This window comes from Camelus ferus, chromosome 8, assembly GCF_009834535.1.
Source record: "Camelus ferus isolate YT-003-E chromosome 8, BCGSAC_Cfer_1.0, whole genome shotgun sequence".
Lineage (NCBI taxonomy): Eukaryota > Metazoa > Chordata > Mammalia > Artiodactyla > Camelidae > Camelus > Camelus ferus.
The window spans coordinates 14,301,569-14,315,839 of NC_045703.1; the positions used below are offsets into that span (position 1 = coordinate 14,301,569).

General features: G+C 38.7%; 1 protein-coding gene across 1 annotated transcript in view; it reads left to right on the forward strand.

Annotated features, from left to right (window-relative positions):
- The window catches only part of EYS (eyes shut homolog), a 1,185,765-nt gene that overhangs the window by 1,053,641 nt on the left and 117,853 nt on the right, over positions 1-14,271 (forward strand).

The following is a 14,271-nucleotide window of genomic DNA, read 5'->3' on the forward strand; positions in this document are numbered from 1 at the left end:
GCTCAGAGAAATTTATATATTGTGGCTCTAATATCAAGAAATTCCTAGCCTCTGAAACTACTGGCTGACTAGACCCGATTTTGGCAATTTTAAATGGATCCAGGTGTAATTTAATGACGGTGTTAGGCTCTTTGAAAATATGAATGAGAGATTATTATTTGCTGATAATGAATTTGTTGCATTAATTTTATTTTTTCTTTTTGCTTCATCTTAAAAATAAATCTACTTAGATCTCTAAGATTAGAGATGGAGAAAGAAGACCTATATCCATTTCTTCTTTTTATTTGCAATCTTCACTTCAGGGAAGAAAAATCTTCTTTCCTCCTTGAAGTAAAGAGTCATCCTTCTTATAAGCTTAAGAAGATCTTAATTAAAATTACTTTCTTTTCCACTAACATGTCTTAAATGGATTGACCCTATGGGAAACTCATTTGGGCAGTGTAGAAAGTATTCCCCAACTTCTTCAGTCCTCTGAGAAATCTTTATTTCAGGGCTACAAATAACGAGAGAGTGGAAGCAAAAACATATGCAGATTATAATCATTCCAGTCAAGGAAAAAATGACAAAATCTCACAGGAAATATCTTAATTAATTCACCTCAGTGTTGCTAAGGGGCAAGCTATCAATTAGTTAATGACTCTCAAAAAGTAAACATCTATGTGCATCATGTAAGAAAGAGAAACATTCTATTAAAAAAGGAGAATAGGAAGTGGTAGGCAGAGGTGGTCTTGAAAGTAGTCACTCGCATAGAAAAAGAAAAGAGAGAGGGGGAGAGAACGAAATGGCAAAGACGAGGGCAGAGGAACGGACAGTTATGATGATGTCAGGGTGACGTACTTATCAGACAGCCGCAAACTGACCACAATAAACTTGAAGAAAACGCATAGTGGGGAAGGAAGAGTTCAGCTCTTACAGTGTCTAAAACCTTTGCTTCTGATTAACTGTGTCTAAGTGTGTGACTTCAGTTACGCATTTGTAAATAACAAGCTGTCTCATATAGGGAAAGTATAGCAGATAAAGTTTTAGAAGATTTTATGAGTGAATTTTACCTGGCCATGGTCACTTGTCTAAAGGAAATAAAATCAAGGCTTAAGTAATTAAGTAATAAGTATTCTGTTTTATAATAAATCCATTAATAGCAATTATTTTTAAAATTATAATAATGTAAAAATTATCCAGCAGGGCAACCTTCAGAGCCCTGCAGGGAAAAAAAAAAATGCATTTTTGGCTAATTAAGGAAAATAAAAACAGGAAAAAAAGCTTCTTATACTGACTTTCTAATGCCTGAGGCATTTGTGTCATTTAACCTAAATAAATATTTTCACAGAGGTTTTACCACTGATAGACTCACAGAAGTGACAAGAACCATGTTTTCTCCCTTCCTGTGTGTGGTGACTAGACTCTGTCATGGTCCCTGGGATTCCAGTCCTGGTGTCCACGCCTTTGCAGAGTGCCCTCTCCTTAGTGCATTCAGGACCTGTTACTTGCCTTTAACCAACAGAATAACCAATACAACAGGGTGAGGAGATGTCACTTCCATGATTAGGTCACCTAGGATTGTGAGCTGCCTCTTGCAAGGAGACTCGTTCTCCTGCTGGCTTTGGTAAAGTGGGAAGTGACATGAGGATGGTCCATGTGACAAGGCATGGAGAGTGGCTTCCTCCAGCCAGCAATCAGAGAGGAGTGGAGGCTGGCCTCTGACTGACAGCCAGCTGCTATTGACGTCCTCAGTTCTAAAACCGCAAGAACTAAATTTCACCAACAGTCTCATAAGTTGGGGAGCAGGTCTTTTCCCAGCAGAACGTTGAGATGAGACCCCAACCTGACCAACACCCTGATGGAGCTTGTGACGTCTTATTACACAGCGGGCCCAGTGAGGCCTTCCCAAACTCTTCCCTCAGGGCAACAATGAGATAATAAGTGTGTGTTAAGCTGCTGATTTTGTGGTAATTTTGCTATGCAGCAACAGAAAACAAAAACGCTCTAATTTTCTATGTAAGCATCTGACATCACCCACTTGGAGAAGCAGGTAAAAGTTAGTTTTACTTTGGAACATTAGCTGTCTGAGCTAATTGTAAGCTAGGTATGTGTTAAATAAAATAAACCTCTTATTTACACAAACAAAAAGAACACAAACAAAAAGAACCTCGCATTACTCCCAGTCTTGGTTACTGAATATGTGCTTGAAAATGAAAGATGATCGTCCTAGCAGCATAGTTACAAGCAGTCCTAGGTTGAGTTATACATACATATACACATTCTCTTGTATGTCACCCAGCATGCATTGCCTGAGGACCAGCTAAGAGCCAAGGAGTCTGTGAAATAAAGGCGTGCATTCAAGACCCCATCCTGCACACGGGGGTTTTCACTCTAGTGTGGAAGTTTATCAACTCTTCAGGTCTCGGGGTAAATCTTCCCACAAAGATGTCTCTCTCTTCTGTCATACACATCATGCTGGCCTTCCATATGCATTTCTCAGTCTTCCAAATGCTCAACCTCTACTCCAGGGAAATTCACTCAAGTGTCAACGGACTTTGGCGAGCACTATTTAAGGTCTTCCAGATCTGTATGTGCTTTTCTATTGTGAATCAAATGGAGACTTAGCAGCCGTGCAACTAACAAATGAAATACTGCTTCCTGTCCTATGAGCAACATGATTGCTAACTTGATCGCCAGTGCCGAACTCCCATAAACCACCCTTTGCATCACTATATACAGGGCATGCTGATCTGTGGCAACTATGACGTCTCCCCGGCATCTCCCCATGCCCGCCAACACCATAATACACTGGAGTTGGTCAATTTCCAAACAACGATAACAAAAATAGACTTGTCAGAAGGCTCATAAGAACAGCCCCTAGGAAGTCAAAAGTTTAATACAAAAAGAGCACAGACAACTATAAATCCAGAGGAATGATCATCAGAATGAGATTGCTGTTTCACTCTTCTCTGGTCGGTCTAAAACACCAAAACTCAGCCTATGACAGAGCAGTAACCCGAAGGAGAACCAGAATATGTACTGAGGGGGAACTCCGTGAGGCCATGAGCAGCTTCAGTCTGTTGAGAAGAACACGGATCAAAAAAATAGGTCCCTAAGAACCCCTGCCAAGACCAACACCCTGCCCCCAGCAGATGCAAACCCACACTTGGAATACAATGAGCGCTGTGAAGTTTTCCAACCAAGGAACCAAGAGAAATTCTGCTACTGAGCCCCATTCTTGCTCAGAAAAAATGGGTCTGAACTGGCCTAATGTCTTTGGAAACTCACTTCTCATCTATGTTGCTGGCCAGAGCCAAAGGTTCCTTGCCTCTCTGCTGCCACTTCACAACATGCATCTCTCCAAGATCTTCCAAACTCCCAACGCTTTTCACCCATTGGGTCTGTCCATGCCATCTGCCTTGATCCCACTCCTGCCTCCAGCCAGGCAGACTTCTAAGCTCCCCTCCTCTTTCCTCCTACTTTCAAAGGAGGGGAGACTAGATCCAAGATAGCTTTCAACATAGCAGTTCAATTTAAATAAGCTATATTAATATTCAACATTTCTGGGTCCAAAGGGAATGGATGAAGTGAACTGATGGAATTCTTTTTATGTCTGTGAGTTTTATTATTTTATTTTCAATATAATAGATCATCTATGTTCAGGGTAAAAGAGTCATTATTACAAAGACAGGAAGAAAGGTCTTGCACCTTTTTGCTTTCTTGTCTCAAGATATAAAAACACTAATATTCTAAGACTATAGCATGTGTACATGAGGTTTTCACTTGAAAATGGAAATAATACTTTCTCATCACAGTTTATGTTCTTCTAATCCATGGAATCTCATCTAAAGTTTGGGGAATGCCTCTTAACGATGGAGAAATGTTTCAGTCTACACACACACACACACAACACACACACACACACAAAACACACACACACACAACACACACACTCATTCACATACACACACCCCGAGCATTCTAATCTGTCTTCTGGGAACACAAGTCCACTTTTCCCAACATGTAAAGAATGATGGTGGTTTAACAAAAAATAGCCCAAAAAGAAGCATCCTGTACACAAGGGTAGAATGGTAAGTGAACAGAGGTTCGGTACACTTTAGGGTTCATAAACAAAACATTTTTTATAAACAAAACATATTTAGAGACAAAATCTTCATTAACTTTAGCAGTTTGGTTGACGTAATTTCCCGTTATTAAATGCTGTCCTTACATTGTCCATGGAAGCGATCTGCTTACAAGAAGACAGATTTCATGTTGAAAAGTGTTAAGAGGAGTAACACTTCAGCAGCTTTCCTGAGCAAATTTCATTCTGCTTGGAGCACCATCAAATGTTTCTGGACAGTATCCAGTCTTTTTTCATTTTGTTATAAATCTGTGCTAGAATTTTCAAACCCCTGTGGTTGCTCATCTCAGAGAAATCCAAATTGCATGTAGCGAAATTCAGTTTAGAAAAGTGATACAGAAGGGTGTTTCTGAGTATTCAGACCGCTATGGACTTCGAACAGGCTGCTTCCAAAAGGGCACTGGAAGGTTAGCAAATTAAACGGATAATATTTAATCACTTTCTCCTTTCTGTGCCAGCTGTTTTAAAATAGGCTAAACAATAATTAAAAAGGAGCACCAGGTTTGGGAATATACCGTAGACAAATGCACTAAGAACTCATGTCACTGACATTGTGGTGAGACATGAATTTTAAGACTTAGTTTTATTTTACCAGGAGCTAAACTAAGCTAAGGAATGGGTTTTACCACGTGTTAAAAGTCAATCATTCCTGTGAGTGAATACAGGAGAAGGTGCTTTCCACTCCTCTGACTGTTCTCATAGCTTTTATTCATGACTAACCAGGGCTACGCTTCACGCGCTAGGACAGGGGTCAGCACGCTGTTTTTGCAAAGGGCCAGTTAGCAAATATTTTAGACTCTGCATCGCAACTATACATCCTGTTACTGTAACATCAAAGCAGCCATTGACAATATATGAATGAACGGACGTGGCCATCTTCCAATAAAACATTTTTATAAAAATAGGTGTCTGGCAAAATTTGGCCCATAGTTTGCAGATCACTGCCCTCAGTCAACAGATGTGTAAAATAGTTTTAGTCAATTAATTGACTAGGGAAGTCCACCTCAATTTAATTTTTCTGTTGTTTAATGCAATGTTTTATGTATGTATGTATGTATGTATGTATGTATTTATTTATTTATTTATACACATATACACACACATAAAATATTGGCTCACTTAATTATGGAGGCTGAGAAGCCTACTGTCTGCCACCTGCAAGCTGGAGATCCAACACTGGTGTGTAGATTCCAGTCCGAGTCTGAAGGCTTGAGAACCCGGGGTGCTAGTAACAGATCAGTGTCACAGCCCCACAGTCAGGCAGAGAGCAAATTTAACCTTCCTCCACTTTTGTTCCATTCAGACCCTCAGCGGATGGATGTGACCCGTCCATTGGGAAGGGCCACATGCTTTACTCAGTCTACTGATTCAAATAGGAGTGTCTTCTGTCACAGACACACTCAGAAATAATGTTTAGCCAGTTATCTGGGCATCTGGTGGACCAGTCAAGTTGACGCATAAAATTAGCTGTAACAGAAATCTCAAAAATATATATATATTATACACATACATATATATATATATAATATATATAAATTTCTAACGTTAGGGAATTTTCTTTGCCCTCCATGTCCAGGGTGAATAGCAGTAAAAGCTGATTTCTTCCTTTTTTTTTTTTTTTTCTTTCAGTCCATTTTCTCTAAAATTATCTCATTTCATAGACATTTTTTTCGACATTGTCAGGTTAAAAGAAGTCATTTTTCATGATTTTTGAGGTATTTAGTTTCTAAATCATGTAGCCCTTCAAAATGAGGCAGGAGCCATATATTGAACTTGAAATTGCAATAGTAACAACTACTACAGAATACAAAGAATGAGGGTATTACATCACAACTTTTCTGTCTGTTCTGTAATGAGTGGCCACACCCTACAAAATGTTTACCTGTCTTCACTGCCATTTCACAGTGGCATGTAGCTAGGCAACACCTGCTGAGGTCTTTTAGTTAATACTCTGTATCCCAGCCAGACTGCCCCGTAATCTAGCTCAGCAGTCTACCCAAGTCTTCTAAATATCGATAGGAAAATCTGCCTATTTCAGATCAATTTCTCACCACCCACTTTAGACTACTAACAACTTCCAATATTTAATCTCTCTTCTTGGTTGCTATCTTGTCTGCCTTCAACATTTTTGAAATTGTACTCAGGATTTATTTTATACATATATATAATTTTAAATTTTGGGGGTTTTTTTGATTGAAATACAGTTAGTTACAATGTGTCCATTTCTGGTGTACAGCACAATGTCCCAGTCATATATATACATACATATATTTGTTTTCATATCTTTTTCATGAAAGATTATTACAAGATATTGAATATAGTTCCCTGTGCTATACAGAAGAAATTTGTTTTTTTATCTATTTTTATATATAGTGGCTAACATTTACAAATCTCAAACTCCCAAATTTATCCCTTCCTACGCACTTTCCCCAGGTAACCATAAAGTTGTTTACTATGTCTGCCAGTCTGTTTCTGTTTTGTAGATGAGTTTATTAGTGTCCTCTTTTTCACTTTTTTTTTTTTTACCTGCCACATATGAGTGATATTAAGTGGTATTTTTCTTTCTCCTTCTGGCTTACTTCACTTAGAATGACAATCTCTAGGTGCATCCATCTTGCTGCAAATGGCATTATTTTATTCTTTTTATGGCAGAGTAGTATTCCATTGTACAAATATACCACAGCTTCTTTATCCAGTCATTTGTCAATGAACATTTAGATTATTCCCATGTCTTGGCTATTGTGTATAGTGCTGCTATGAACACTGAGGTGCATGTATTTTTTTGAATTTGAGAACCCTCCAGATACATGTCCAGGAGTGGGATTGCTGGATCATATAGTAAGTCTATTTTTAGCTTTTTGAGGAATCTCCATACTGTTTCCCATAATGGCTGTAATTTAGGTTTATATATTATTTATTTTTTTAAACAGAGGTGCTGGAGATTGAACCCATGTGCTCTACCACTGAGCTATACCTTTCCCCCTGTACTCAGGATTTAAATGCCTCTTGTACTAGAGGACTAATCTGTATTTGGTTAGATTATTCTTATCTGTAAAACTTCGCTGAGCATCCAAACATCTCAATTGTACATGACCCCTACTGCAAAGGAATGGGGAAAGGGAAAATATCCAACCAAGTTTCCGGTAAAAACTTTGAAGCATATGTGGTATCCACATTTCTTTTGTTGTGTTAATTTAATTGAGCATTTAAGACATTTATCTATGTACTCCATTCATTAAAAGCAGTTTAACCTTTATTAAGGGGTGCAAATAGAAAAACTTTTATTTTCCTTCTTTCACTTATATCAAACATGCTCTGTGGGATCTCTTTACTGTCCTTTAAGAGAACATCATGCAGGTTCACATTCACATTATTATAAACATCTGCTTCAACCTACTCCAGCTTAAAACCCCTATCTCCTGCCCAGTTTGGCAGTCACCAGTCCCCTGAGTGTTGGATGGACCTCCAGTTCAAGAACTTGATGGGGAAAGAATGTGATATGTTCTTCCTGATGCCTCTCTATCCTCTTCTGCTTCCAGTTTCTCCAGATTTGGGGCTATCTTGGGGCAAGAGGGATTTAATTTTAAAGGATTCAAAGGTTTTCTTTAACCAGTGCCCTTACGGTTTTTGTATGCTTTCCCTGCAATGGAAGCTCAGTTCTGGGTCTCTTGACACGTGCACGTGTGAGTGTCCGCCAAACCCTGCACAAGGGGCCGCTCCTTGGCACAGCTGCTGGAAGGGCATAGTTGTCTGGTTTGTCTCTCCCAGGCTTCTATTTCAAACTCCTCATCTGCTGGTGCCCCTCACCCGGTAGCAGAGCTGGTTTTCTCTAAAGCTAAGGAAGCCAAGAGGCGCCCACCCTTGCACGTGTCCTGCTGAGACTGGGGAGTTACTAGGAATCATAGAAGTTTGCTAATAGTCCCCTTTTGGACTGGAAACCAGGTTTCAATCAGGAAGCATTTCCATGTAAGCATTTTCCATGAAAAGCGTGATGGAATTTCAGGGAAACAGATCTGAATCTCTTCAAGTTTCCTTCTAATTAATTGTGATTTATTTCCTCATTGTAATTGAGTATTCACTTTTACTCACAAGTTTGTGTATGCTTGTTTGAATCCTTTTTGTTCTAAAGGACCAAAAATTATATAAGCTGTAAGCCCCTACAAAATCCAGACTCACATCTGCTCAGTAGGCAATACACTTAGGCAGGGTACTGGCTAAGGAGGTAACTCAAGGCCAGTGTCATAGGTTAATTTTCAAAAAGTTAGAAACCTGACTTTCATGCAAGTATATATTGAACACAAGCCAAAAATTTATTTATCTCATTAATAACAGAACCACTAGGTTGGTAAGAGTGGTTCAAAGGGGATTCAGGAAACTGGGCATTCACAGGCACTGACTGAAAACTGGAACACGATTGCCAGCTTAGAAACCTGGCGTTCGTAGTTAGCATCCCACAGAGGAATAAAGTGTAAAATTGCGGTTTTCTCTTCTACCAGTCTGTGCTCATTTGCATCCGCATCAGACCAAATTCTCCAAGTCAGCATGGAACATCCCAGAGTCGGGGCTAAGCAATAGTAAATAGTGAGCCAAGTAAAAGTGTGTAATTTCCAGAGAATTACATCGGCCTTAAGCAGGTCCCTCAGACAGCACTCTGCTATGATATTACTAGAACATGGAGTTATCTTTTTGCTTTCTGAGTTTTGGACATTTTACGACGCCGCCACTTTCTGTGTTACCAAGAGATGGGAGTCCCTGTTGCTTCAGGGCCACCCCTCTGCTTTCCTTAACGTTCAACAAGCTGGAGCAAAACAGTACTAAGGCGAGCAGAGCCATTTTAGTCTTCCACGGTACGGAAAGCGAACGTACCCATGCCATTATTAGGAAAAAATTTTAAAAAAAAACCACAGGCATAGTTTAGCTCCCTATTACTTAGACTAAATGTAATGCATCATAACAAAATATTTTGGCAATTTTTTTCCTGCAATATCCATGTTTAGAAGTTTTTTAATCCAAGTCTCCTTAATTAAAATGGGATTTGTGTCTCTTCCATACCACAAGCACCGCCAAGCTCCTCTTTCAGGTGAAGCAGTATGATGAGATTTACAAAGATGGGTAAGACATGTAATCGTTGTCTGCATGCTCTTTTGCTCATATTAATCTCAAGTTTGTAAAACACTAAGGGTTGTAGGATAAAGTGAGTTTTTCATTTATCCAGATAAAGTGTGGTCTTAGGTTAAAACAGCCCTGGCTTCATAGTCTGTTGTTTATCTTTTTGATCTCATTTCTTTCCCTCATTCTACAAGTGCCAGGTATTGTGAAAATGGATTGATGTGGGGTCATTTATTTTTTCTTGGAAAGCGTGACTGAAGCTGCAAAGTTTTTAGTTGCTTATAAAAGTGGATCACATATTTGGAAAGCATAACTCTCAGCTATGTACCAATGTAAGTGTCAAAGGGCTCTTGGTAAAGTACAAATGCGGTTTAAATTGATTTTCTAACCACTGTTATTACTTCCATCCTTGAGTGTAGCAACAAGGATTGAGCATTTGTCTTTATGGGGCAGAAAGCATTTCAGCCCTCTGCAGAGTTTCACTAAAGTCATGATTGTAAATATAAACATATTTAAATTAGAACAAATGAGATTAAGCATGGAAGGAATTGTGTCAAATTTGAGTAGTCTCAAAGAGTTAAATGTTTCAAGGTTTGACTAATGGGAAAAGACCACTATCTAATTCCACACATATTTTTTACATCATATTTATGCAGCAAGGTCAAACAAGTAGGGGGAAAAAAAATCTCATCTTCAATTTTCTCTGCCCTTAGGTAATAAATACATGGAGAACTCATTTACCCTGATTGATCTTCCTGGGCTTAAGAGACCTCTCTGGCTTAAATCCTATCTGAAAACTATCTTTCCTCTCCTTTCTTTTTTAATAGAATACTAACTTTTTTTCTCTGCTTCAAAGAATAAGCAAGCAAAATACGAGCTGCTAATATGCTATCCGCGACTGTTTTGCTTAAAAAAAAACTATTTGTTAATGGGTTTTTAGTAGAGAATTTTATGTCAAAACCTGTTTGTTTTGTAACTAGAAGTGTTTATTCTTGTTTTAAATCTACATGACTTACCACTTACAGATTGCATTCACACACACACACACACACACACAAAGATTTAGTAAATTGTGTTAATCACTATAATTTTTACGTATAATTATATATGCCACTGTTAAAATTGTGTGAAAAGCCTGACAAACAAAATAAAAACAGAGCAAAGTGAAAGCTGGAATCAAATGTGATATATCTAGAATCCCTTGGCTTCAGTTTGCAAAATGCTTAAAACAAAGAATTTAAATAATTAATCCAATCCTTTTGGTTCAGCACTAGACAATGCTACCAAGTCTTTCATTTTGTTTACGGCCCATTTGCTGACATAGTATGTGTCTTGGGAACATTGCTTAACCTTTATTCTAAAAAAATGGAATAAAACTTTTTTTTCCCCACCTGCTTACCTAAATCCCAAGCAATTCGGAGCCAAAAGTTAAAACTTGCTAAAGACTTGAGAATATAAAGACTAGATAGAAAAACACCGTGAAACAAAATTGGTTATTGTTGATTGACATCAAAATGCAACAGTGTCTTCAAGCAAGTACTGCCCAGATAGGAACACTGTTAATTCCCTTTAACAGTTACTAAGTGTTGGCTTTCTTTTGAAAAATGATATAAAGGTATCATTCTTGTTATCAAACTCAGGTTTGGCTGCCAATTACTCAAGAATTCAATACTGAGAGACAAATGTTGGATAAAAGGAAAGAGAGCTTTATTGAGAGAGCCAGCAATCCTGGGCAGTAGATGGACTCATGTCCCAAAGAACCAGCTCCCAGCTCTCCAGGTTTTGCTTGGAGATTATATAGGGAAAAGAGGAAAAGTTTACGTGCTGGTAGGGGGCAACCTTTTATATTTAGAGATGATTGTCTCAGTCATGACATTCCAAGTAGCTATCAGTTCTCACTTGTGGTTGGAATATTATCTGAGTCATAAACCTTTGGTTTGCTATTCCTGCAGAGTAAGGAACAAAGGTGAAGCCCATAGAACAACTAATCTTAAATTTCGATATGCATCAATGTGGCTTTCTCCATCAGTGTCAAGCTAAGCTAAGTTAATGGTAGAAGTCAGGCACAGTAAGCATAAGATCACAGCCATATCATAACTAAGAAATAGAGTTGGAATAATGCTGAGGAGCCGAGAGTCCCAGTTACAGTCTCATGGACTCAGTCACATTCTGATGCGATTTTATTTTAAAATGGTGTTAATACTTAAAGTATGTTTGGAAGATAGATTCAGATTTCTGTTTCACAAATGGGAAAATGGGGTTTAAGTTGAGTTCAGACATTTGTCCAAGTCAGTACTGATAATAGAGGCAAGATAAATCACAGTCTTGTAGACTTTAAGTCAATGCCCTCTGTGCCAAGCTTTGCTATATAAATCACGTACCTGCTCCATCACACAAAAAAATTCGTTGTCCAAATTAAGTGACCTGGCAACTATTTTCGGCAGTTCTCTGACTTGGAAATTGCAGTCAAGGCCTCAGCTATACATATAAAAATTACAGGGGGAGGGTGTAGCTCAGTGATAGAGTTTCTGCTTAACCTGCATGAGGTCCTGGTTTCCATCCCCAGTAGTACCTCCATTAAAATAAATAAATATATTTTAAGAAACCTAATTACCTCCCCCCAAAACAAAATCAAAAAACAAACAAACATACATACATACACACATACGTACATACATACATACACACATACATACATACATACATACATACATAAACAAATAAAATGTTAAAAGAAAAAAATTACAGCTTCCTCCTCGCAGACCAGTCTAACAGGCAGGAGGTCTGTGTCTTGCCCTTACTCTTCAGTATGCCACTAACCATTTCTGGATTTCACTTCCATCCTTTCTGTAAAGAAGGGATTAAACTAGATGGGAATTTCCAAAACTATTTTTCAAGATCTATTAATAAGCATTCCTCAGGAAAAGAGATGGAGTACGGCAAAATTTTTTAAGATAAACTCATAAAATGTCACAGGCCGTATTCCCCTCTTGGAGTTTCACAGTGACATTCAAGCATGTTAAAGTCCCCTAGAAGATAGCTCATTTAATTCTACTTCATGAAATTTCTAAATATATTTCATCTCCAAGAACAATTTTCCAGAAATACCCATTAACCTCTCACAGAAGCTTCTCCTTCTCAGAAGCAGGGTGAGGAAATGCTGCACCTGATGATACAAACAAAGTCCAGTAACTGGATTTTTTTCTACCCTTAGAAAACTTCCAAAGCAGAATATTGCCCAACAACTGGGAATACACGTTGAGTTTAGCATTCTACAATGCCAAGAATCCTTCATTCTGCCTACCTTACCTTGCCATAGGCTTCCAGACATGCAGGTTTTTCTCTTTTCAGTCCTGGATTAATGGGTCTTATGAGAAATAGTGTTTAAATCCAATAGGACTGACAGAAAATCATGCCTGAATCTTGGAGTTCAGTGTCAAGTTGGGAAATTGTCTGGATGTTAGAACTCTGTGGGAAGGTCGTGCCTGAACATTCACCCAACTCATCTCATTCCCCTTCACTCTCTCACAAGTGCTTTGGGGCTTTATATTTCCTCCCCTAATCTACCCATCCACACAGAAACAAAAACTAAAGCCTCAAAATTGTTTTAGTCCTAAATGTGAGCCACAAATATTTATATCAATCATTGCAGAGCGACATTATTTTTTACTTTTTTTTAAATTGAAGTATAGTCAATTTACAATATTGTGTCAATTTCTAGTGTACAGTATAATGTTTCAATCACATGTATACACACATGTATTCATTTTCATATTCTTTTTCATTATAGGCTACTATAAGATATTGAATATAGTCCACTGTGGTATACAGAAGAAATCTGGTTTTTTAATCTGTTTTTATATATGGTGGTTAGTATCTGCAAATCTTGAACTCCCAATTTATCCCTTCCCACTCCCTTTCCCCTCTGGTAACCATAAGTTTGTTTACTATGTCTGCAAGTCTGTTTCTGTTTTGTAGATGAGTTCATTAGTGTCCTCTTTTTTCTCTTCTTTCCTTTTCTCTTTTTCTTTTTTTTTTTGATTCCACATATAAGTGATATCATATGGTATTTTTCTTTCTCTTTCTGGCTTACTTCACTTAGAATGATGATCTCCATGTCCATCCATGTTGCTGCAAATGGCATTATTTTATTCTTTTTATGGCTGAGTAGTATTCCATTGTATAAATATACCACAGCTTCTTTGTCCAATCATTGGTCAATGGACATTTAGGCTATTGTATATAGTGCAGAGTGACATCTTCTGTTCCCAAGACAAAGAGAGGACAGGGCTGGGGAAGAGTGGTGGAGAGGAAAGGAGTCAGAAGAGCAACGGTTTGCTGACGTGGAAAGAAGGGCTTTGCCTCAGGGCCAGGATGGCATGGAGGGGACTCAGTACCTCACTGGCCTTGAATGTGGACCACCTGCTGTCACATTCAGGAGTCCTGAAGGCTTGAGATTTCCCTTGAGCGGAGAGTGAACCATTTGTGCACCTATATAGGCAGGTAAACATTGATACAGGAAAAATATGTGGAGCAAGAGGATGGCCGTGTCCCAGGTCTCGGCTGAGTCCCTGGGAAATGGCCACCAAGTGTGGATCTTTGACTTTGCACAGGAAAGAATTCAAGAGCGAGCCACAGTTGAGTAAAGGTAGATTTATTCAGAGAGGTACATACTCCATAGACAGAGTGCAGGCTGTGTCAGAAGACAAGAGAAAGGCCACGGGGTGTGGGGGTGATTAGCATTTATGGGCTTGATAGCTTCATATGCTAACAAGTGGGAGGATTGTTCCAACTACTTTGGGGAAGGGGGTGGGACTCCCAGGATTTGGGCCATCACCTTTGATCTTTTATGATCAGCCTTAAAACTGTCCTGGCACCTGTGAGAGGGCCATTTAGCAGCTACTGTATTTCAATGAGTATATATTGAAGCTCAAGGTCTCTTGAGAGTTAAATCTTCTACCATTTTAGTGCTAAGTGCTGTGTCATCTTTTTTAATGGTTGTGCCCTGCCATCTTCCCTCCTATCTCAGCATGAGTGGA